This window comes from Bufo bufo, chromosome 4 (assembly GCF_905171765.1).
Source record: "Bufo bufo chromosome 4, aBufBuf1.1, whole genome shotgun sequence".
Taxonomy (NCBI): domain Eukaryota; kingdom Metazoa; phylum Chordata; class Amphibia; order Anura; family Bufonidae; genus Bufo; species Bufo bufo.
Window position 1 is genome coordinate 616,873,859 of NC_053392.1, and position 25,967 is coordinate 616,899,825.

Below are 25,967 nucleotides of genomic sequence, written 5' to 3' on the forward strand. Positions count from 1 at the left end.
AAAAATCAACAGCAATTCCACCACTGATTTTTGCATTTTACATTTTACAATGTTTAACATGTGGCATAAAAAAATATGGTTGCTTCATTCTTCAAATCAGTATGATTGCTCGAATACACTTGAATAGAGATGGGCGCGAACATTCGAATCACAAATTTTAATCGCGAATATTGCCACTTCGAGAATTTGCGAATATTTAGAATATAGTAATTTCCGAATATTCTAGATTTTTTTTTTCATCTGAACCCATGATCCCTCCTTGCTTCTTGCTTGTGGGCCAATGAGAAGGCTGCAATGTCTTTGTCTGAGTTTAGCAACATCCCTAGCAACCAATAGGAAAGTTGCCTACCCCTTACTATATAAGAACCTCCCCAGCAGCCCTTGTATGTAGTATTTTGCAGATCTTAGAGAGACAGCAGTGTTATTGCTGTGCTCTCTGCTTTCACGTGTCATTACATTAGATAGTTAGTTAGCTTTTATATATATATATATATATATATATATATATATATATATATATGACAGATAGTGGGAGATAGTGTAGGTTAGATAGAGATATAGTGTAGCTGCTGTCCATACATACATGCTACAGACATAGTGCTGTGATGTCACAAGTTCACAACAATACTTAGTGCACCAATCACTAATACAGTCTGTTATTAGTTTAAGCAGACTGTGATTGTCTATTGTTGTGACTTAGATGAAGATCAGATCACATTTTATGACCAATTTGTGCAGAAATACATATTATTCCAAAGGGTTCACATACTTTTTCTTGCAACTGTATGTAGTCAGACCTGTTAAAATGTGAAGTTGCACGTATTGCGCCAAAATATTTGCATCAGTAGTGCCAAATTCGCAATTGCGAATATATTGGAGCACTCTATCTGCATATAAAGCTATTTCTGATGTGCCAACCATTTTCTCCAGTCTCAGCAGACTCTAGCAGCTTGAAAAATTTAGCTATAGTGACCCACGCCTGTATTGTGAGCGTATTACGTGCATATTACATTGCTGATTTTCGCAATCAAGACCATATTCGCGAATTCTCGAGTTTGCGAAAATATGCCGAATATTCTACCAAATATTTGCGAAATATCGCAAATTCGAATATTTCCCCTGCCCCTCATCACTAGAAATGTCGCGAACATAAAATTTTCCGTCGGCGAACGCGAATTTCCGCAAATGTTCGCGAACGGGCGAACCGCCATAGACTTCAATAGGCAGGCGAATTTTAAAAGCCACAGGGACTCTTTCTGGCCACAATAGTGATGGAAAAGTTGTTTCAAGGGGACTAACACCTGGACTGTGGCATGCCGGAGGGGGATCCATGGCAAAACTCCCATGGAAAATTACGTAGTCGACGCAGAGTCGGGTTTTAATCCATAAAGGGCATAAATCACCTAACATTCCTAAATTGTTTGGAATAACGTGCTTTAAAACATCAGGTATGATGTTGTATCGATCAGGTAGTGTAAGGGTTACGCCCGCTTCACAGTGACAGACCAAACTCCCCGTTTAACGCACCGCCAACAGTCCATTTGCACAACCGCAAACTCCCCATTTGCACAAGGTTGGATACCAAGCTAGCCATGTCCCGTTCCTTGTCCTCACTGACGTCATTGAAGGTCTCTTCCTCCACCCAGCCACGTACAACACCAAGGGTCCCCGAAAGGTGACAACAAGCCCCCTGGGACGCCTGCTGTGGTTGGTCTTCCACCTCCTAAAAGCCACCTTCCTCCTCTGACTCCTCTTCTTCAGACTCCTCTCTCTGCGTTGCCGCAGGTCCAGCAATCGACGACGACAAGCTGCTTCTGGTGGTGATGGTGACCACAACTCTTCCTCTTCATGCTCATCTATGGCCTGATCCAGCACTCTTCGCAGGGCACGCTCCAGAAAAAACGCATATGGGATGAGGTCGATAATGTTGCCTTGGGTTTGACTGACCAGGTTTATCACCTCCGCAAAAGGACGCATGAGCTTACAGCCATTGTGCATGAGCATTCAGTAACGCAGCCAAAAATACCCAGCTCCGCAGAGGCTGTCCTTTTTTTTATTTATTAAAAAAATCTGTTCTTACCAGTTTAATCTCTGTTTTGTCCCCTATCAGGGGCCGGTGTATGGAATAGATTTTAGGAACCGGGAGATGGAAAAAGATGCTTTGTCGGTCCTCTTACTTCCAATTTGGGGCACTGCGCGTGCGCTGTGCAATTTACTGTGCTACCAGATAGGAATAGTACTACTTAACATACCACTCATATCAGTTTAATCCCTGTTACGTCCCCTATCAGGGGACGTGTATGGAATAGATTTTAGGAACCGGGAGATGGAATAAGATGCTTGGTTGGTCCTCTTACATCCAATTTGGGGCACTGCGCGTGCGCCGTGCAATGTACTATGCAATCCCAATATGAGTGTTATGTTAAGTAGTACTATTCCTATCAGTTTAATCCCTGTTACGTCCCCTATCAGAGGCCGGTGTATGAAATAGATTTTAGGAACCGGGAGATGGAAAAAGATGCTTGGTTGGTCCTCTTACTTCCAATTTGGGGCACTGCGCGTGCGCCGTGCAATGTACTATGCAATCCCAATATGAGTGTTATGTTAAGTAGTACTATTCCTATCAGTTTAATCCCTGTTACGTCCCCTATCAGGGGCCGGTGTATGGAATAGATTTTAGGAACCGGGAGATGGAAAAAGATGCTTGCTTGGTCCTCTTACTTCCAATATGGGGCCCTGCGCGTGCGCCGTGCAATTTACTGTGCTACCAGATATAAGTGGTATGTTAAGTAGTACTATTCCTATCAGTTTAATCCCTGTTACGTCCCCTATCAGGGGACGTGTATGGAATAGAGTTAAGACAACCGCAAAGAGTTGTCAATAGTTGACACTCTCATGACAAATTTTATTCCTCTATGCGTCAATCTTGGTGTAGTGATGACTGCTTGTGCGCACGTTTGGGAGATTGCAGGCGAAAGCCTATGGTCGTGCTGAGGTAGTTCAGTGACAGTTAAGTGACCCAGAAAACAATAATTCTGCAGTGTGGGCCCATTGTTGGCCTAGTAGGCTTTAATGATCACCTTAGATGATCACAAAGAAAATTCATGTTTTTTCTATGCAAAATTATCCAGCCGATCGCTTTTGGTCTGTTCACAATGAAGCAATGACCTTATCATCTGGGGTGTTCCAACATTGCCAACACACTCATAGAGGTGATTCATTGTGATATGCAAGCCCCTTCACCACAACAAGGTAACGATCACGAAGGAGAATTGACACATGTATGTGCCTTTTTTTTGTTTTGTTTTTGCATCCACAGTGCAGCACCAGAGGCCAGAAAAATTAGGCATGTACACATGCCTGAAAAAGTAGGTATTGTTGTAGTATTGTTTTCCAGGCAGAAAGTGCACTAAAACATTGCGGCTTGAACCCTAGTTGGTGGCGGAGAAGTCACGCAAGTCATCCGGCATGCAGAGATAAAATACAGCAGCGTGTGGACCATTTTTAGCCCAAGGCAGCTCATCTCATCAGGCCTTTTTTAGTCAAATGTATAGCCCACTGTCAGTCCCTTCGGGATCCATGCCTCATTCATCTTAATAAAGGTGAGGTAATCTAGACTTTTTTGACCTAGGCGACTTCTCTTCTCAGTGACAATACCTCCTGCTGCGCTGAAGGTCCTTTCTGACAGGACACTTGAAGCGGGGCAGGCCAGAAGTTCTATCGCAGATTGGGATAGCTCAGGCCACAGGTCAAGCATGCACACCCAGTAGTCAAGGGGTTCATTGCTCCTCAGAGTGTCGATATCTGCAGTTAAAGCGAGGTAGTCTTCTACCTGTCGGTCGAGTCGTTCTCTGAGGGTGGACCCCGAAGGGCTGTGGCGATGCGTAGGACTTAAAAAGCTCTGCATGTCCTCCATCAACAACACGTCTGTAAAGCGTCCTGTCCTTGCCGGCGTGGTCGTGATAGGAGGAGGATTACTTTCACCTCTTCCCCTGTTAGATTCCTGTTGTGCTGTGACAACACCCTTATACTCTGTGTAAAGCATACTTTTTAACTTGTTTTGGAACTGCTGCATCCTTTCCAACTTCCGGTAATTCGGTAACATTTCAGGCACTTTCTGCTTATACCGGGGGTCTAGTAGCATGGCCACCCAGTACAGGTCGTTCTCCTTCAGCCTTTTTATACGAGGGTCCCTCAACAGGCATGACAGCATGAAAGACCCCATTTGCACAAGGTTGGATGCCGAGCTACTCATGTCCCGTTCCTCGTCCTCACTGATGTCATTGAAGGTCTGTTCTTCCTCCCAGCCACGTACAACACCACGGGTACCAGATAGGTGACAACGAGCACCCTGGGATGCCTGCTGTGGTTGGTCTTCCTCCTCCTCAAAGCCACATTCCTCCTCTCACTCCTCTTCCTCAGACTCCTCTTCCAGCGTTGCCGCAGGTCCAGCAAGCGATGCTGATAAGGCTGTTTCTGGTGATGATGGTGACCACAACTTTTCCTCTTCACGCTCATCTACGGCCTGATCCAGCACTCTTCGCAGGGCACACTCCAGGAAGAAAACAAATGGGATGATGTCGCTGATGGTGCCTTCGGTGTGACTGACTAGGTTTGTCACCTCCTCAAAAGGACGCATGAGCCTACAGGCATTGCGGATGAGTGTCCAGTAACGTGGCAAAATAATTCCCACCCCCGCAGAGGCTGTCCTAGCACCCCGGTCATACAAATACTCGTTGACGGCTTTTTCTTGTTGGAGCAGGCGGTCGAACATTAGGAGTGTTGGGCTGCCGCAAATCAAGCGCCTCACTGGCATGTTGTTTCGCCGCTGAATATCTGAAAAGTGCGCCATGGCCGTGTAGGAATGCCTGAAATGGCCACACACCTTCCTGGCCTGCTTGAGGACGTCCTGTAAGCCTGGGTACTTATGCACAAAGCGTTGTACGATCAGATTCAACACATGTGCCATGCACGGCACATGTGTCAACTTGCCCAAATTCAATGCCGCCAATAAATTGCTTCCGTTGTTACACACCACTTTGCCGATCTCCAGTCGGTGCGGAGTCAGCCACTGATCCACCTGTGCGTTCAGGGCGGACAGGAGTGCTGGTCCGGTGTGACTCTCTGCTTTCAGGCAAGTCAACCCCAAGACGGCGTGACACTGTCGTATCCGGGATGTGGAATAGCCCCTGGGGAGCTGGGGGTGCAGTTGATGTGGAGGAAGACGCAGCAGCAGAAGAGGATTCAGCCGAGGAGGTTAGCGAAGAGGATGGAGTAGGAGGAGTAGAGGAGGTGGCAGCAGGCCTGCCTGCAAGTCGTGGCGGTGTCACCAACTCCTCTGCAAAGCCATGCATTCCATGCTTGGCAGCCGTCAGCAGGTTTACCCAATGCGCAGTGTACGTGATATACCTGCCCTGACCGTGCTTTGCAGACCAGGTATCAGTGGTCAGATGGACCCTTGCCCCAACACTGTGTGCAAGACATGCCATGACTTCCTTTTCCACAATAGAGTACAGGTTGGGGATTGCCTTTTGTGAAAAGAAATTTCGGCCGGGTACCTTCCACTGCGGTGTCCCAATAGCTAAAAATTTTTTGAAGGCCTCAGACTCCACCAGCTTGAATGGTAAAAGCTGGCGGGCTAAGAGTTCCGACAAGCCAGCTGTCAGGCGCCAGGCAAGGGGGTGACTCTGTGACATTGGCTTCTTACGCTCAAACATTTCCTTGACAGACACCTGACTGTGGGCAGATGAGCAGGAACTGCTGAAGGTGAGAGGCGGAGTGGCGGATGGTTGAGGGGGGAAAGGAGGACAGCAGTGGTTGACGTGGCTGAAGATGCTGGACCAGGAGGAGGATGGCGGCTTTGAGTTTGTGTGCTGCTTGTACTCATTTGTTGATCCCATAGGCGTTTGTGATTTGAAATCGTGTGCCTTCGCAAAGCAGTTGTACCTAGGTGGGTGCTGGACTTCCCACGAGGTTGCAAATGGCACAGGTTGCAAATGGCATCGCTGTTATCAGATGGAGACACACAAAAAAAATTCCACACTGCTGAGCTTTTCAATGACGGCATTCTCGTGGTGGCAACAGCATGCGTTGATTGGCGTGCTGTCTGGCTGACCCTGGGTGCCGATGCATGCTGTCTGACTGTGCCACTAGCTCCTTGCGACGACCTCCCCCTGCTTCCAACTCGTCTCCTCCTCCTCTCTGTCTCCCTATCTGAACTAACCCCCTGTTCTACTTCTCTTCGAGCGGGCACCCACGTGACTTCCACGGACACATCGTCATCATCAACTGCTTCACTTGTATCAGACAACTCAGCAAAGGAAGCAGCAGCGGGTACAACATCATCTTCATCACACCGTACGTCCATGTGTGTAATGCTGCCTGACTGAGACATATCCTTGTTATCTCCATCCTCTGGCAATAATGGTAGCGCATCACTCATTTCTTCCAACGGAAGTGTAAATAACATCTCTGACAGATCAAGTGAAGCAGCTGTGGTGCTAGTGTTGGTGGTGGCGGCAGGCGGGCGAGTGGTAACTTGAGAGGTGCTCGAAGCTGAGCTGGAGGAGGATGGTGCTTCAAGGTTCAGAGCGGAAGCTGTAGAAGATTGGGTGTCCTGGGTTAGCCAGTCAACTATGTCCTCAGAACTTTTCGAGTTCAGGGTACGTGGCCTCTGAACACTGGGCATTATTCTAGGGCCAAAGGGAATCACAGCACCACGACCACGACGGCCCCTGCGGGGTGTCCTGCCTCTGCCTGTCATTTTTTTTTGATTAGTTGTACTATGCGTGCAAGCTACTGTGACACCAGATATGAGTGGTGGCACTGTGCACTGGCAGTAGTTGGCACAGTACACACTGTAGGCCTGACACACACGCTTGCAGGCAACTAACTGCAATTATATTACAGTCCAAAAAGTTTTTGTTTTTTTTTAAGTAATCTACTGTGACACCAGATATGAGTGGCACTGGTGGCACTGTGCACTGGCAGTAGTTGGCACAGTACACACTGTAGGCCTGACACACACGCTTGCAGGCAACTGACTGCAATTATATTACAGTCAAAAAAGTTTTTTGTTTTTTTTAAATGCAAGCTACTGCGACACCAGATATGAGTGGTGGCACTGGGCAAGTGGGCAGAGTATACGCTGTGTGCCTGACACACACGCTGGCAGGCAACTGCAATTAGATTACTGAGGGGGGAAAAAAAAGCAGACTGATGTACTAGCCCTAAAAAGGGCTTTTTGGGGTGCTGTCAGGACGCTGTCCTTACAACAGAGATCAGATGAGTCTTTCAGGACTGTAGTGGACAATGAATACACTGGCCTAGCTATTGTTTTTAGTATTAAATCAGCAGCAGCTGCACTGTCCCTCCTCTCACTAAGACTGCAGCTTCCGAATGAATCTAAGATGGATGCTGTCCTTGCTTTTTGCTAGGAGGTGGGAGGGTCTGGGAGGGACGGTATGCTGCTGATTAGCTGGAATGTGTCTGCTGACTGTGAGGTACAGGGTCAAAGTTTGCTCAATGATGACGTATAGGGGGCGGCCCGAACATCGCATATGTTTGCCCGCCGTGGCGAACGCGAACAAGCAATGTTCGCCGGGAACTGTTCGCCGGCGAATAGTTCGAAACATCTCTACTCATCACTACACTTGAATAGGAAAGAGCTAAGGAGCTGTCCCATAGAAGTGAATGGGACGGCTTCTTGTAATTACACTGCTAATTGCTCCTATGTCGACGTCAAGCGGGTAAACAATGAAAGGAAGGCAGCACTTGCACGAAGCGCGGCCTTCTCTTCAATCAACTGATTGGTGGGGGTGCCAGATGTCGGACCCCGCCGATATGATGTTGATGACCTAACCTGAGTATAGGTCATCAATATTAAAATCCTGGAAAACCCTTTAAGCTCCTGAACCCTGATCATGACGGTTGGATGGCAAAACATGTAGGGGAACTTTAAGTTTGGTCTTTGTTATAACGTAAATTCAAAAGACTTGAGAATAAATAAGCTTATGCAGGCTAAGTGAATAAATATATTTACTAAATGTGATAAAAAATATAAAACCGACAAATCAAATACAGAGAACTAAAAGTAAATAATCACTGGCCTGCAACACTATACAATAAATCGGGAACTCCTGTCGCCATGTAGTCGCACATGGCCTACACCCCATGGTGATACAAAACAGAGACAGATCTACCACATTCTACCTGGATGATGTTCAATGGAGTTCCCATTAACTGTCGTTCACAAGGTTTATCCCTTTCAGCCTCTCCTCCTAAGGACGTCCAATGTGCGGCACGCAGGGCAAAGATAGTCACTCAGGAATGCAGCCTTCTCAGTACAATGGGGGATACGTACATGTTATCTAACGATCCCTAACTCACTACATTACAAGGAATATCAATACAAAAAAGGTGATATAATATTTAAAGGGGACAGAACCAATCAGTACTTCATTATGTATGTAAAATACACTTACAAAACAGTCTTTATAAAAAAAAATATATTTTCCCTTACTGTTTGATATCATTGGCGGTGTTGTACTGCAGGAGCACTGTCACCAACCATATAGCCAGGACTGTGAATAAAAAAATAAAGGGGTTGTGCTGCAATATACACTGCTCAAAAAAATAAAGGGAACACAATAATAACACATCCTAGATCTGAATTAATTAAATATTCTTCTGAAATACTTTGTTCTTTACATAGTTGAATGTGCCGACAACAAAATCACACAAAAATTAAAAAATGGAAATCAAATTTTTTAACCCATGGAGGTCTGGATTTGGAGTCACACTCAAAATTAAAGTGGAAAAACACACTACAGGCTGATCCAACTTTGATGTAATGTCCTTAAAACAAGTCAAAATGAGGCTCAGTAGTGTGTGTGGCCTCCTCGTGCCTGTATGACCTCCCTACAACGCCTGTGCATGCTCCTGATAAGGTGGCGGACGGTCTCCTGAGGGATCTCCTCCCAGACCTGGACTAAAGCATCTGCCAACTCCTGGACAGTCTGTGGTGCAACGTGACGTTGGTGGATAGAGCGAGACATGATGTCCCAGATGTGCTCAATTGGATTCAGGTCTGGGGAACGGGCAGGCCAGTCCATAGCATCAATGCCTTCGTCTTGCAGGAACTGCTGACACACTCCAGCCACATGAGGTCTAGCATTGTCTTGCATTAGGAGGAACCCAGGGCCAACCGCACCAGCATATGGTCTCACAAGGGGTCTGAGGATCTCATCTCGGTACCTAATGGCAGTCAGGCTACCTCTGGCGAGCACATGGAGGGCTGTGCGGCCCTCCAAAGAAATGCCACCCCACACCATTACTGACGCAATGCCAAACCAGTCATGCTGGAGGATGTTGCAGGCAGCAGAACGTTCTCCACGGCGTCTCCAGACTCTTTCACGTCTGTCACATGTGCTCAGTGTGAACCTGCTTTCATCTGTGAACAGCACAGGGCGCCAGTGGCGAATTTGCCAATCTTGGTGTTCTCTGGCAAATGCCAAACATCCTGCACGGTGTTGGGCTGTAAGCACAACCCCCACCTGTGGACGTCGGGCCCTCATATCACCCTCATGGAGTCTGTTTCTGACCGTTTGAGCAGACACATGCACATTTGTGGCCTGCTGGAGGTCATTTTGCAGGGCTCTGGCAGTGCTCCTCTTGTTCCTCCTTGCACAAAGGCGGAGGTAGCGGTCCTGCTGCTGGGTTGTTGCCCTCCTACGGCCTCCTCCACGTCTCCTGATGTACTGGCCTGTCTCCTGGTAGCGCCTCCATGCTCTGGACACTACGCTGACAGACACAGCAAACCTTCTTGCCACAGCTCGCATTGATGTGCCATCCTGGATAAGCTGCACTACCTGAGCCACTTGTGTGGGTTGTAGACTCCGTCTCATGCTACCACTAGAGTGAAAGCACCGCCAGCATTCAAAAGTGACCAAAACATCAGCCAGGAAGCATAGGAACTGAGAAGCGGTCTGTGGTCACCACCTGCAGAACTGCTCCTTTATTGGGGGTGTCTTGCTAATTGCCTATAATTTCCACCTGTTGTCTATCCCATTTGCACAACAGCATGTGAAATTGATTGTCACTCAGTGTTGCTTCCTAAGTGGACAGTTTGATTTCACAGAAGTGAGATTGACTTGGAGTTACATTGTGTTGTTTAAGTGTTCCCTTTATTTTTTTGAGCAGTGTATATTGATAATCTATCCTCAGGTCATCAATATCAGATTGGCAGGGGTACGACAGCCGGCACCCCCACTGATCAGCTGTTTGAAGAGGACGCAGCTGCAAGTGAATGGAGAGAGTACCTGTCATTACACTGCGCCGCCCAAACTTTCATGATGACAGGCAGTATAATGAAGAAAAGCAGCACTCCTCTACAAACAGCTTATTAGCGGGGGTACCGGGTGTCAGACCCCTGCCAATCTGATATTAATTACCTATTCTGAGGATCAATTGCTGCATGACCCCTTTAAGAAAGTGATGGCATTCTGGTCTATTATATGAAATAGGCTAGGGTACTGATCGGTGACATCGGTTCAGAGTTAGATATGACAAATACACACATAATGATTAGATAGCAATCGGCTCCCGGTTTTGGCGCTCTCAGATGCCATTGTCACATTTGACCACATCATCTGGGAGAGCTAAAACTGGGAGCCGCGCGCTTCCCAGACTGGTCCACCGTCCCCTGGCTGAGATCAAGGAAGGAGTCCCATACTAGTAATAGGCCGGAGCCTTCACAAGGCTTCCAGGTCAATTACTAGTATATTCCAATGCTGGCCTGCAGGAGGCAGCATTGCATTGAAATATATTGAATCTTGTATATGCATAAATATCCATTACGGAATACAAGTGGCAATTTAATGATTGCTTGTTATAGTTACTTTGGGTGATTTAAAAAAAGTTTTAAAAAAAATGTGAAAAAATATAAAGAAGTTTTTAAATTCAAATCACCCGCTTCCCCTAGAATAAAAAGAGTAATCAATTAAAAAATGAAACATCATGGGCATCACCACGTCCAAAACGCCTGTACTATTAAAATAATACAAATACAGTGCAAATAACACCTAATAATAATAATAATAATAATAACACCCCATGGGTCCATATACTACAGGTTTATAACTGAGGCCTATCGTATCATGTGACCTTTACTCAGAAACGGCATTTACCCTCCAGTCTTTTTGTGATTGTTTCTGTCCATATTGTGTCACATTGTACCGATGCCATTGAAGATGATGAATATATTGGGGCTGTCATATATCTTCTATATGAAAAAGAATCTTCATATAAAAGAGAGGATAAAAAAATATAAAAATACATTATCCTTCAGGCGGACATAAAAAAAACGCCTCTAAGTTCTTTTTATCAAGTATCTTAATTTGATTTGTGCAAGCAGTGAAACAAAGGATCAATTGTATGCAAAAATATAAAATAGTTTATTATAAAAACAAAGAATATAAAAACAATACAACTGCAAAACAAATGATAAAGTTACAACGTAACATCCAAAATGTACCACACGGTGGTGTTCACACACCCCTATCTGATCAGCACAGTATGATTTATTGATACATGACAACTAGTGTCATACTTTTAACAAACGGACTCATATACCAAGAGAAACTTAGGATCTTCTGTTATCAAACAGGCTATAACAATAAAACACGGATTTACAGGAAGATAACTGTTATCCCTTGACTCTGTTTTCCTATGACCAATCAAAAATATATGATATTAATATGATAAAATATTCAGCTCGGCAATCAGACTAAGGAAAATAACTTCCCAAGGATTTGGTCCTCTTTTCAAATAATGTCAGATCTTCCATTAACAATATGCATCTTTGCTAAGAGAATAATCCGCATTATGGAGGCACCTAACACTATATATTCCCACAATATGGGAACTCTTGGCTATATACCGAGAGAAATATCCTATTAATATCATGAGTAGTAGGCAAAATATACGTTACCGGGTCAAAGGCAGACAGAGTTCAGATGGGACCAGTTCTGAGGAACTTTCCTAGTAATCCAAAAAGAATAATCCAAGTTTCTTCTGGTAAAGTTTTTCTTTTTGATTGAATGAATGGATGGATCAATGGATATATGGATCTTTTCTCTTGCTATCCCTCCATGCTACCCTGCACACGAGTAATTATTCCCCCCCTTATCTAAGAATCATCACCTTTAGATTATGGATTCCCAATCAGGTAGGGTGGTTGTATTCGCATGCTAATAACCTCATGACGTTATCTCGACTCCTAATATGGTATAGGACAAATAATGAAATAATATAATGTTGCCCATCTGCCTCCAGATGGCACTGCGGTACTGTAGGTGAACATCCCAACTTTTAAGCATTAAAATTAAATATCTAATAATATGTTTTCATGACTTTCGATGACCTATCTTACCATAAATCACTGAGGAAGGTCTTTTCCTTACACTTTTAATTACCTATATCCTGGACTTGTTGGAGTTGACTGTCTTCTCCTATCTTTTTGAAATATAGGTTGACTTGATGAAAATTTTATATAGCGGCTTTGATGCTAGGCATCGGAACTTGAACATTTCACTTATCTATTCCCATGAATAACTATTGTCTTGAAATCCAATTAACTTAAACTTACTTATTTCTGTAGTTGTTTCTTCTAAATGGTAAATACATGGTATAACATATATATAAATCGATACATTGCTACACATAGCTAACACATTATATGAATTATTGATTAACATATGTTGTAAACTAAATATACCATGCAAAGATATATGTAATATAATTATGAATATATAAATTGAACCTCATACAGCAGGTGTGCTCCAAGGACATGAGTCCTTATCAAGTAACCATGTTCTCTCCAGACAGACATGTTTTAGGGAGTTGGCATACTCCTTACCAGATGGTCTCATATCTTTAGTAATAACTTTTTAAATACAATGTCCATTTATGTTCCCAATTTTTTTTTTTTTTATATAGACTGAACTTGCCATGAACTCATCTTGGCTTCCTCAGCCACATAATATAATTTTGGTTCAGGCTGGTCTTATTCTTAAAGGCAATGAGATGAGCATTCATTTTGATTATAATGTCATTAGATAATATTGTATACGTATGAAAATGCACAACAGGGCACTATATCCAGGAGAAGGAGGTTTCTCTGAACTTCCGATCAGATTTCCCATTAATAAAGACATTTACAGTAAAACAAGATGTATGAAAGGTTCTTACCATTCACGGACACTGATCCGGGTTTTTTGAGCTCACTCGTCGTTCCACCTGAACTTTCCTGCAGTAAAGATCCCACATTAAAGACATGAGAAAACAGAAAACTATACTCCACTGCTAGCTTATCTTATATCCAGGCGAAGATCAAACACCCCTAGAAGACATGAACCTTTCTGCCCTGAAGAAGAAGGAGCTCCTCACGTGGTGATCAGACAGGATCAACATTCAGACAAGTATCTTACACATATGAAATGTGACATTATTCTGCATGAAATGACCTGCTCCTATCCTGGAGAGGACGCTGTGCTCATCACCTCCAGTTCTTACATTATTGTATGGTAAAAAGCCTGTCATTGCTTCTGGAAACTGAACCTTATATCCACTTGCTCTTGTCCTTTGTGGTGACCTGATTCTAGATGAGAAGGTAATAATGTTTTGCATAAGCAGGAAGATTCTGTCCCTGATGAGTCAGTCACTGACTGTTAATACATGACAGTATCTGCTGTAGATGCAGCTGACTGGCATTGTGCTGTCATTTAGTCTATGACTTACATCTACTCTGCAGGACTTTACTTTTACCCACATTGAATCTCAGTTGCCAAGTGGATGTCCAAACAGGAGAACATTTAATACAATCTTTTATGGCAGCAGAAATCATTTGTAGCCAACAACAAGATGCAATGGAGCCTACAGTATACTCCACTGCTGCTGGGGTTCCGGCATATGAGGAAGCAAAGAAAATCATCTGCGGAAGCAGCAAAGAGCAATGGCCCCAAAGTAACCCAGAATGTCTGTAAGTAACAGTGTGAGTGTACTGTATATACTGTATAAATCCCATGCACCTTAAGGATCCTCTGATGTCACGGGGTCACATGACATTCTCAAGTGACGTGACTCTGAAGCAGGTGCAGGCTTATGTGGCAGAAAGACCCTTTCATACATTTAGGAGGAGTTTGAGCCGGGGCTGTTTTGAAGCACAAATTTGTGTGTGGAGAGATGGCTAAAAATGGCGACCTATGTACTGGTGGGGGTTGGGGGAGATGCCAACCTGCCATTTCTAGTTATGCCCCTGACATCAGTATGTACAGGATAGGTAGAAACCTCAGCTGCACTTACTTGATGATCCAGTGGGACATTCTGCTTTTCCTGTGGACAGTCCTTGGAATATAGAGGACTAGGACATCTCTCTGGTGGATTTCTCTGACTGGATCCATCTGTAGAAAATACACACAGCAACTGAATACATTGTCTATATGTGATGATAAGATGATGGTGAATCTCTCAGAACTGTTCTCATCTCTACAGTCATGGAAGGTCTCCTCTTACCCGGTGATATGAGGGACTGGTGATTCTCCATCATGACGTCCTTGTACAGATACTTATGTTCTTCTAAATACTCCCACTCCTCCATGGAGAAATAGACAGCAACATCCTGACACCTTATAGGAACCTGACAACACAAGGATACAGTCATTACCAGACGCCTCCCTTCTCGTTATTGTATAATGTCCCAGCATTCCCAGCAGCGCTCACGTCTTCGCTCAGCAGCTCAGTGATCCTGGTGGTAAGTTCTAGGATCTTCTGCTCATGTATCAGGGAATGAGGTGGAGGCTCGGTGATGGGGCTCTGGTTCCTGCTCCATCCTCCTGACACACGGGGTGTCACACACTCACCAGACGACTTCTTCACTACTGTGTAATCCTGTGTATGGGGAGACGCTGATCACTACAGAGATTCTAAGAATCCTTCACCTTTCCAAACATTTCCCTGGTTTATTACTAGAGATAAGAGTGATGTCATGTGAGACTCTCACCTCTCCAGTTATCAAGGAGATGATCTCCAGGGTGAGGTCTAATATCCTTGCAGCCATGTGGTTTCTGTCCTTGTACAGATCCTTGTGTTCTTCTAAATACTCCCACTCCTCCATGGAGAAATAGACAGCGACATCCTGACACCTTATAGGAACCTGACAACACAAGGACACAGTCATTACCAGACCCCTCCCTTGGCGTTATTGTATAATGTCCCAGCATTCCCAGCAGCGCTCACCTCTCCGCTCAGCAGCTCAGTGATCCTGGTGGTAAGTTCTAGGATCTTCTGCTCATGTATCAGGGAATGAGGTGGAGGCTCGGTGATGGGGCTCTGGGTCCTGCTCCATCCTCCTGACACACGGGATGTCACATACTCACCAGACGACTTCTTCACTACTGTGTAATACTGTGTATGGGGAGACGCCGATCACTACAGAGATTCTAAGAATCCTTCACCTTTCCAGTCATTTCCCGGTTTTATTATTAGAGATAAGAGTGATGTCATGTGAGACTCTCACCTCTCCAGTTATCAAGGAGATGATCTCCAGGGTGAGGTCTAATATCCTCGCAGCCATGTGGTATTTGTCCTTCTCCATCCTTGATGGGTCATTGATGGAAAGGACCATCAGCTTCAAAAAGAAGAGAGTCCTGAACCTAAGGAACCTGAGGGAAACAAGTGAGTGCAGGTTAAGAGAGCACAGTCAGTGACTTGTAGGTCAGGGACACATTGTAGATTAATCTGGCACACAGGCTATGGGCATTTCTCCGTTTGATTAATTTAAAGGCAGACTGTATTACTATGTTATTTTATGTTTTCTTATTTGTAGATTATAACCTGGACCTACGGAGAATATAACTGATATAATCTGCTGATCTTCTGATTTGTTATCCTTTTAACCTCACTACACTAAAAAGGAAGTATATGTGGATTTATCTTTCTACAATAATATGGAGATCTGCTGGTCAGTTTTGGCTTGGACATTTCTGGTGTTGGATTTGAGATTTATAATGTAATCTACTTATTTACATGTGTAATTTTATGTGTTTCTATTTAGATTTTTGTCCCTCATTGTCCCCGGAGGAACCAATAGTATTGAGGAAAAGTGTTGGGACCCAGAGGAGACCTCGTGGCTCAGTTGGTCATGTAGGTGTATTGGGATCTCCACTGGGGACATTGATGATCTTATGGTCATCACTGGGATCTTTATGAATACACTTTCACACTTGGTGTTTTTGTCAGTGTTGTGTATATCACCAATACATCTTGTGTTTTATATTTCAGAACAGCTCGGTGCCTCTGGTATTTATTGGCGGGATTCTTCTGTGCCTATAGTCCCATTATCTCTGCATTATGCAACGTTCACCATGATCTGTGTTTAGCAGATGGCTTATAGTGCGTATCTCTGTAACCTGTAATCAATATAAATAACAGTCCCAGATATTGTCGGCTGTTCAGGTAAGACCGCAGCGTGTCCCAATACGGAGGCAGATACGGGTCACCTCATCCGTGTTTGGCTGATCTGCAATTTGACGAGTGCAAAACACCCAGCGGTCGTGTGCATGAGCCCTTACTGTGAGAGGGTATGACTACTGAGTGGGCACTAAGGGCAATAACTACTGTGTGTGTTACACTGGTGTTCTGTGTCCGCCGCTGCCCCGCACTTCTTTTTCTCCAGCATTGCAAGAGTTAATCCCTCCTTGAGTTCTGTGTGGAGCCATCAGGCTGCTGCTGATGAGTTAGGGCGCACGCACACGGCCGCAGTTTTGGTTCTCAGCCGATCCATTCATCTCAATCCGTAAGTGTGTTCTGCGGCCCCGGGAGCCAAAAAAGGTAGAACATAGAAATAACAAATATTCGACATGCGCTCGGCCGCTATCCGTGTTTTCGGATCTGCAATTTGCTGAACGCAAAAGACTTACAGCCGTGCGCATGAGCCCTTAACCAGCTTCTGTTATAAGCCGGGCTGTTTGGCTCACAGGGGGCGGTCTACGTTCTCCGGTGCTGACCTGCCTATCTCTGCCTGATGCCAGTCTGCCCGCCACGTGGATTCACGTGGCTTAGTGTAAAAAGGAGCTGATATTCTCCCTCCTTGGGCTTTTCAAAAGTTAATCATATGAAGGGAAATATAAAAAAAAACAAGCAGTGTCTCCGGAAAGGCTGGTAGTAAACAAACAGAAATGGAAAATTGCAGGTACACAACTCGTCCAGACAGAACAGAACTGAGGAGACGAGCCCTTATGTGTTACACGCTGGTTGCTGCGGTCACGGTGATACAACCACAGACAGAACTGATGGAACTTGTGTGTAAAACCGTCCGTTCTCTCAGCTCCTGACACAATCCGTATCGCTCGTGTGAAATAAGCCGAATACAGACGACTCCTGCTGATCTCACAAGTGCATCGACCGCAGCCACCAGATCCACCAACATGTCCATCATCAGCGCAGGTCAGGAAGGAGATGAAGAGAAGTCCTGTCCCCGTCCTGTCAGTCGCCTCTTTCCTCTAATCGCTGCTGTTCTGCTCCGGGGCCAGTGATGGGTCCGGGGTTTGTCCTGCTGCTCGCACAGCTGCAGGTTTGTTACTATCACATGTGTGTGCAATTATTTACCCCCAACTGTGCAAACCCCAATCCCTGCGGCCATCACTGAACCCCCAATATCACCAGCATTAAAGGGCTATTCCCGTCACATAACGTGAGGTTCTATCGCTAGGACTGGTCATCAGTGTGCGGTAGGTGGGGGCTCGTCTCTATCAGGACCCCACTAATCCTGAGAATGGAGGGGCTGCAGAGCTGCTTTACTGCTGAATCTCCTCCACAGACCCTGCTCATTAGAGCTCCGGCCTCCGCTGTGCAGGGACAGTGAGGAGAGGACACAGCGCTGCAGCCCCTTCATCTAGAAGAGGTTGTCCCCACCGACCACACACTGACTCCATATCCTAGTGACATCACAGAACAGTGTGTGATGGAAGACCCCTCTAATCCAGGAGAACAGCCCCTCTTACAGGGGTCTGGGGGTCTCCTAATATTCCAGGGGGAGAGCAGACATGTCTGAGGAGAACTCCCCTCCTGACCTCCAGACTGTGTGAGCAGAGACTCTCTATGGCCGGTGCTGCCCCCTGCTGGCTGGACCTGCTATATGTCACCTATAGAACCGCTCCATTCTAATAAACCCAGAACCAAGACCAATAACTGACCTGCAGATCTCACCTCCTGGGGCTGCAGGACCTGCGATGACGTCACACTGGTCACATGACAGGAAGTGCTGCACAGTGAAAGACCTCCACTGCTTTACTCCTCCCCTCATGTGACTGATCACATGACCATGACATCATCAAAGGTCCTGTAGGGTAATGTCTAAACTCCATGCTTGGTAGAGACGAGGGTTGAGCTTCAGATTACCAGACATCCCAACCTGCAAAAACCCATTTCAGGGAGGTTTTCTTTTTTTTTTCTTTCACAAACTTTTTATTACATTTCCCAGACATCTGCAGTATCTGCACACTTTGCTCTATGGTGTGGAGGACGGGGCTCATTACCCTGTATATGATTAAAGGGATTCTGTCACCACCTATAAGCCCTGTGAGCTAAACATCTGCTCATGTCCAGGGTAGCATTCTGATTTCTAAGGTGGCCTTATAAAAGCTATTTGTGGCTTTATTCTGCGGAAAAACAGGTTTTACTAACCTGTCAATCATTGAATTAAGGTGCCCAAGCAGGGGAGGTCTGTGGATGCATGGTGCCCGGCCGCACGCATCGCCGTTCGTGCCCAGCGCCGCCTTCTACTCCTCAGTGCCGCCTCTCCCTCCCTCCCCCTCCTCCCGCTTTGAGATTCCGCGCGTGCACACAGGCTCAGCCTGATGCGCCGTTGCGGACTGCTGGCATCGGCTTCTTCTTGCACTGTGCGCACGCGCCGAGAAGGTTTACTGCGAGTAAACTAGAGATCGGAAGTTCGGATCTTTCAAATGAACCGATTCATGAATCGAATCTTCGGTTCATTCGTTGAGCTGACAAGAAGCAAGTGAACCCTGTGTGTAATTATCTACCCCACTGTAGGAAAAAAACAAGCATCGGGGAGGGGGGGGGGGGGATTTAACACTGGGGCAAATAACATATAATTAAAATGGAGGGTTAAATGTGTAAATGTATTTAAAAAACATACATCTCTCTCAATAGTTATATAGCTACTGAATGAGACGGAAGAAGGGATGCCTTTAACATATAGATCTCCTTGAGAAGCCAATTTGACCCTAAAGGGTTAATTCAACCTGTAATCTAAACTCTGTCATCTGTCACTTCTCTTCTCTCTGCTCTGCTATCAGTAAACCTTTCCGGGAGATATTGTCTCACATGCGGGTGTCAGGGAGCCGCTATCTAATAGAGGGAGACTCCCTGAACTTCAGGGAGACTTGAGATCCCTGGATTACTCATTTATTATGTTTTTAAAGATTCAGAAATGAAAACCGAATTAATTCACCAAAGTCTCACGTGACTTCAGGTGAAAAGATTTTTGGCTCCACGGAGACGGCAATAAAATCGAAGACCTTCTGATGTCTGACCACAGCACATGGGATGGAGATATGACCCTTCTGCTACATTCCACAGCTGCTTCAAACCCGTGTGACTTCAGCATGTCATGTGACCCTGTAACGTCACAAGGTCCCTTGGATATAAGATCTGCAGATAAGTTAGGCCCCTTTCACACGGGCGAGTATTCCGTGCGGATGCGATGCGTGATGTGAACGCATTTTGCACCCGCACTGAATCCAGACCCATTCATTTCTATGGGGCTGTGCACACGAGTGGTGATTTTCACGCAACGCAGGTCCCATAGAAGTGAATGGGGCTGCATGAAAATCGCAAGCATCCGCAAGCAAGTGTGGATGCGGTGCGATTTTCACGCACGGTTGCTAGGAGACGATCGGGATGGAGACCCGATCATTATTATTTTCCTTTATAACATTGTTATAAGGGAAAATAATAGCATTCTGAATACAGAATGCATAGTAAAACAGCGCTGGAGGGGTTAAATAAAAAAATAAAAAAATTTAACTCACCTTAATCCACTTGATTGCGCAGCCGGCTTCTCTTCTGTCTTCTTCTTTGCTGTGTGCAGGAAAAGGACCTGTAGTGACGTCACTCCGGTCATCACATGATCCATCACCATGGTAAAAGATCATGTGACGGACCATGTGATGACCGGAGTGACGTCACCACAGGTCCTTTTCATGCACACAGCAAAGAAGAAGACAGAAGAGAAGCCGGCTGCGCGATCAAGTGGATTAAGGTGAGTTAAATTATTATTTTATTTTTTTAACGCCTCCAGCGATGTTTTACTTTGCATTCTGTATTCAGGATGCTATTATTTCCCCTTATAACCATGTTATAAGGGAAAATAATACAATATACAGAACACCGATCCTAAGCCCGAACTTCTGTGAAAAAGTTCGGGTTTGGGTACCAAACATTCCGATTTTTCTCACGCGTGTGCAAAACGCATTACAATGTTTTGCACTCGCGCGGAAAAATCGCGCATGTACCGTCAACGCACCCGCACCTTTTCCCACAACGCCCGTGTGAAAGAGGCCTTACTGTAGTCTCCTCCAATATACAGCAGAGACTAGAAGGAAATGGGTAAAACTGCTCTCCACGGTTCCCACTCTCTCACACAGACCGCTCCCCATGGTTCCCCCTCTCTCACACAGACCGCTCCCCATGGTTCCCCCTCTCTCACACAGACCGCTCCCCATGGTTCCCCCTCTCTCACACAGACCGCTCCCCATGGTTCCCCCTCTCTCACACAGACCGCTCCCCATGGTTCCCCCTCTCTCACACAGACCGCTCCCCATGGTTCCCCCTCTCTCACACAGACCGCTCCCCATGGTTCCCCCTCTCTCACACAGACCGCTCCCCATGGTTCCCCCTCTCTCACACAGACCGCTCCCCATGGTTCCCCCTCTCTCACACAGACCGCTCCCCATGGTTCCCCCTCTCTCACACAGACCGCTCCCCATGGTTCCCCCTCTCTCACACAGACCGCTCTCCATGGTTCCCACTCTCTCACACAGACCGCTCCCCATGGTTCCCCCTCTCTCACACAGACCGTTCCCCATGGTTCCCCCTCTCTCACACAGACCGCTCCCCATGGTTCCCCCTCTCTCACACAGACCGCTCCCCATGGTTCCCCCTCTCTCACACAGACCGCTCCCCATGGTTCCCCCTCTCTCACACAGACCGCTCCCCATGGTTCCCCCTCTCTCACACAGACCGCTCCCCATGGTTCCCCCTCTCTCACACAGACCGCTCCCCATGGTTCCCCCTCTCTCACACAGACCGCTCCCCATGGTTCCCCCTCTCTCACACAGACCGCTCCCCATGGTTCCCCCTCTCTCACACAGACCGTTCCCCATGGTTCCCCCTCTCTCACACAGACCGCTCCCCATGGTTCCCCCTCTCTCACACAGACCGCTCCCCATGGTTCCCCCTCTCTCACACAGACCGCTCCCCATGGTTCCCCCTCTCTCACACAGACCGCTCCCCATGGTTCCCCCTCTCTCACACAGACCGTTCCCCCTCTCTCATACAGACCGCTCCCCATGGTTCCCCCTCTCTCATACAGACTGCTCCCCATGGTTCCCCCTCTCTCACACAGACCGCTCTCCATGGTTCCCCCTCTCTCACACAGACCGCTCCCCATGGTTCCCCCTCTCTCACACAGACAGCTCCCCATGGTTCCATCTCTCTCACACAGACCGCTCCCCATGGTTCCCCCTCTCTCACACAGACCGCTCCCCATGGTTCCCCCTCTCTCACACAGACCGCTCCCCATGGTTCCCCCTCTCTCACACAGACCGCTCCCCATGGTTCCCCCTCTCTCACACAGACCGCTCCCCATGGTTCCCCCTCTCTCACACAGACCGCTCCCCATGGTTCCCCCTCTCTCACACAGACCGTTCCCCATGGTTCCCCCTCTCTCACACAGACCGCTCCCCATGGTTCCCCCTCTCTCACACAGACCGCTCCCCATGGTTCCCCCTCTCTCACACAGACCGCTCCCCATGGTTCCCCCTCTCTCACACAGACCGTTCCCCCTCTCTCATACAGACCGCTCCCCATGGTTCCACCTCTCTCATACAGACCGCTCCCCATGGTTCCCCCTCTCTCACACAGACCGCTCTCCATGGTTCCCCCTCTCTCACACAGACCGCTCCCCATGGTTCCCCCTCTCTCACACAGACCGCTCCCCATGGTTCCATCTCTCTCACACAGACCGCTCCCCATGGTTCCCCCTCTCTCACACAGAACGCTCCCCATGGTTCCCCCTCTCTCACACAGACCGCTCCCCATGGTTCCATCTCTCTCACACAGAACGCTCCCCATGGTTCCCCCTCTCTCACACAGACCGCTCCCCATGGTCCCCCCTCTCTCACACAGACCGCTCCCCATGGTTCCCCCTCTCTCACACAGACCGCTCCCCATGGTTCCCCTCTCTCACACAGACCGCTCCCCATGGTTCCATCTCTCTCATACAGAACGCTCCCCATGGTTCCCCCTCTCTCACACAGACGCTCCCCATGGTTCCCCCTCTCTCACACAGACCGCTCCCCATGGTTTCTCTTTTCTTGCACAGACTCATGGTTCTCCCATGATATTGAGGAGACTAAACTGGCTCTTGCAGCTTCTGCTGCTTGTGGCAATGAAGATGGCCTCCCTTTCATACACACTGGTGGCAGGAATCTTCGTCAAGCTGTTTATACAGTGTTTCCTTGTAATAAGGTAATTTTGCCTACCTCTCGGCAGGAAAAAAACATTCCTCCATTTTGCTTTGATAACGAGGATCTAAAAGCATGGCTATCAAGTAATCATCAGACTGCTTTATGTCAATGATACTCCTGTCAGTATGCAAGCAAGGATACAGCTCGCCCATTCTGGCCAGTGTGCCCAATGACGCAGTTTTTTCTAGCTCTGCCCCCAATGAGATTATTGGGTGTGTGGTCAGTGTCATCATCATCATCATCCTCCTGCTGCTACACTTCTGACTCCTCCTCCAGTGATAGTTTCTCACCATCCTCCATGAGATTTTCTTCTTGTGGGACTCCAACAGCTACAGGGCAGGCATCAAGAAGCATTAGCTGTTCTTCTTCCACCATCGTCCCCTGTTAGGTGAGCATATGTTCTAGGATAAATTTAAGTCTAAGTTTATCACATGCACTATGCAGGGAGCATGCGCTTTTCCCCCCAGGTTCAGCGTGGCCATTATTCTGTGGCTATAGTCACTGACCGCCTTGTCCAGTTGGAGGTGGCAGAGAGACAGCCAGCAGGATGTTTGCTGCTTAATGCACTTTAGCAAGTGATCGGCTGTGCAGCCACAACTCTGCATGGCAACACCTGACTCTACATATGTGATAGGAGGGAGGGGGAGGGGGAGCGACACTCTTCCCTGTTGTTGTTGGGTAAGAGAGGATGTCCATGGAGGAGAAGGTGGATAAGTACTGTCCCTGCCTGTAACAACTGCTCCAGGTGTCCACCATGGCGTGCACATTGCCACAAAATGACAACTGCAAGAAGCGGCTCACATTCTCCTCCACGTGAGAGTACAAGTTAGGGATGGCTTTTTGGGAGAAATAATGCCAGCTAGGTATCATCCAGCAAAGCAGAGCGCACACCATCAGCTCCCTAAAGGCAACAATCTACTAAATGATACAGCAAAGACTGCACCAAAAGCAACATGGCCAAATGGAAGTTACGTTCAGTAGAGTTGTGATGCCAATATTTGTGTTTGACTGCTCACAACTTATTTTACTCTTGCAGACCTTGTACAGAGCAATACTTTTGTCTTCCGGCATCGTGGATAAAAATGCCTGACGGGAGATACTTGCACAAAGATAGCGGCAGCCAAGTTTGGCTCAGCTCTGGCAAGTTATCAGGTCCAGTCCAACACAAAATCATCACCAGAATCATCACCCTCCCCACCACTTTTCTCAGACTGTGATGTGTCTTGCCATAAGGTTCAAGAGAGAAAGGAGGTGAGGGCTAGTGATGTCCCGAACTATTCGCCGGCGAACAGTTCCCAGCGAACATAGCTTGTTCGCGTTCGCCGTGGCGGGCAAACATATGCAATGTTCGGTCCGCCCCCTATATGTCATCATTGTGCAAACTTTGACCCTGTACCTCACAGTCAGCAGACACATTCCAGCCAATCAGCAGCTGTCACTACCAGAGCTTTGGGACGTTCTCACAGCTCTGTTTCTCCACCCCTGTGATGATGTCACTACTAGAGCTGGGAGGAGTTCTCACTGCTCTGTTTACTTTTGGTTTCCTTCCTCCCAGCTGTTCCTCATGCGTTTGATTTCCCTCTCTTTATATCACCCCTCCTCCTATTGTAGGGCGTGGATTATAGTTCTCATTTCAGTTGTAGCTCTTGCTTTAGTATCTTCACTTGTAGCTATCAGTTCACTGGACCTGTGTTCTGCTGCAGCAAGCACTCCGGATATTGCCAGCTGTCCTTGGATCCGTCTTCTCTGCGGCTGCAACACCTTCAGCTAAGTGTACAGACATTGTTGTGTACCTGATAATTTTCTGACTGGATCTGAGGTGGCCACGGTTCCCTCCATATACGGAGTAGGGCACCGGTGGCCGTGCCCCTTCCACTATTGTAGGGGTTACAGTGGTCATCAGTCTTAGGTACGTGGGCATGCCTCGTTCCGCCATTTGGATCCGGGCATGTGCTTTAGCAGCATAGGGAGAGCTTTGAGGGTCTGACAGGGGTCACCCTTTATCCTCCCTAGTTTGGGTCCGGTCAGTAGCTCTTTTACTGTGTATACTATTGTTGCTCACATACAGCCGTGACAGCAGCAGACCCTCCCTCCCAGACACTCCCACCTCCTGGACAGCATCCATTTTAGATTCATTCGGAAGCTGCATTCTTAGTGAGAGGAGGGACAGTGCTGCTGCTGCTGATTTAATAGGGAAAGCGTTAGCTAGGGCAGTGTATTCAGTGTCCACAGACTCATCTGCTGTAAGGACAGCGTCCTGACAGCACCCCAAAAAGCCCTTTTTATGGCTGGTACATCAGTCTGCTTTTTTTTTATATATATATATATATATATATATTGCAGTTGCCTGCCCGTGTGTGAGAGGCTGCAGGCTCACAGACAGTACTGTGTGCACACCATTCATACAGGGTGTCACAGACAATACCTTGCAGATAAAAAAAAGTAAAAAAATTTTTTTTTTATATAATCACAGTTGCCAGACAGTGAGAGGCTGCAGGCTCACAGACTGTACTGTGTCCACTGGCCAGGCCACCACTCATACCGTTACAGGGTGTCACAATACCTTGCAGATAAAAAAAAGCCAATTTATTTTTTCTCTGTGATATAATCGCAGTTGCCAGACAGTACAGTCTGTGAGCCTGCAGCCTCTCACTGTCTGGCAAGAAAAAATAAATTGGCTTTTTTTTATCTGCAAGGTATTGTGAGTGTGACACCCTGTAACGGTATGAGTGGTGGCCTGGCCAGTGGACACAGTACAGTCTGTGAGCCTGCAGCCTCTCACTGTGTCCACTGGCCAGGCCACCATACATTTTTTCTCTGTGATATAATCGCAGTTGCCAGACAGTGAGAGGCTGCAGGCTCACAGACTGTACTGTGGCCACTGGCCAGGCCACCACTCATACCGTTACAGGGTGTGACAATACCTTGCAGATAAAACTAAAGTCAATTTATTATTTCTCTGTAATAAATATAATCACAGTTGCAAGCCAGTGTGTGTCAGGCCCACACAGACTGTACTGTGCCCACTGCCCACCACTTATATAGGGTGGCACAGTACCTTGCACGCATAGTACCACTTATCTAAAAAAAAATGACAAGCAGAGGCAGGCCACCCCGCAGGGGCCGTCGTGGTGCTGT

General features: G+C 46.9%; 1 protein-coding gene and 1 long non-coding RNA gene across 2 annotated transcripts in view; both read right to left on the reverse strand.

Annotated features, from left to right (window-relative positions):
- LOC120999664 (oocyte zinc finger protein XlCOF6-like) overlaps positions 1–25,967 on the reverse strand; it is a 2,208,135-nt gene that overhangs the window by 1,793,812 nt on the left and 388,356 nt on the right. The gene's annotated exons all lie outside the window — the stretch shown is intronic.
- LOC120999781 lies at positions 14,910–18,276 on the reverse strand. Its single transcript, XR_005778646.1, has 3 exons — positions 18,252–18,276; positions 15,575–15,719; positions 14,910–14,946 (listed from the first exon to the last, which is right to left on the reverse strand). It is a non-coding gene; the product is annotated as an uncharacterized LOC120999781 (long non-coding RNA).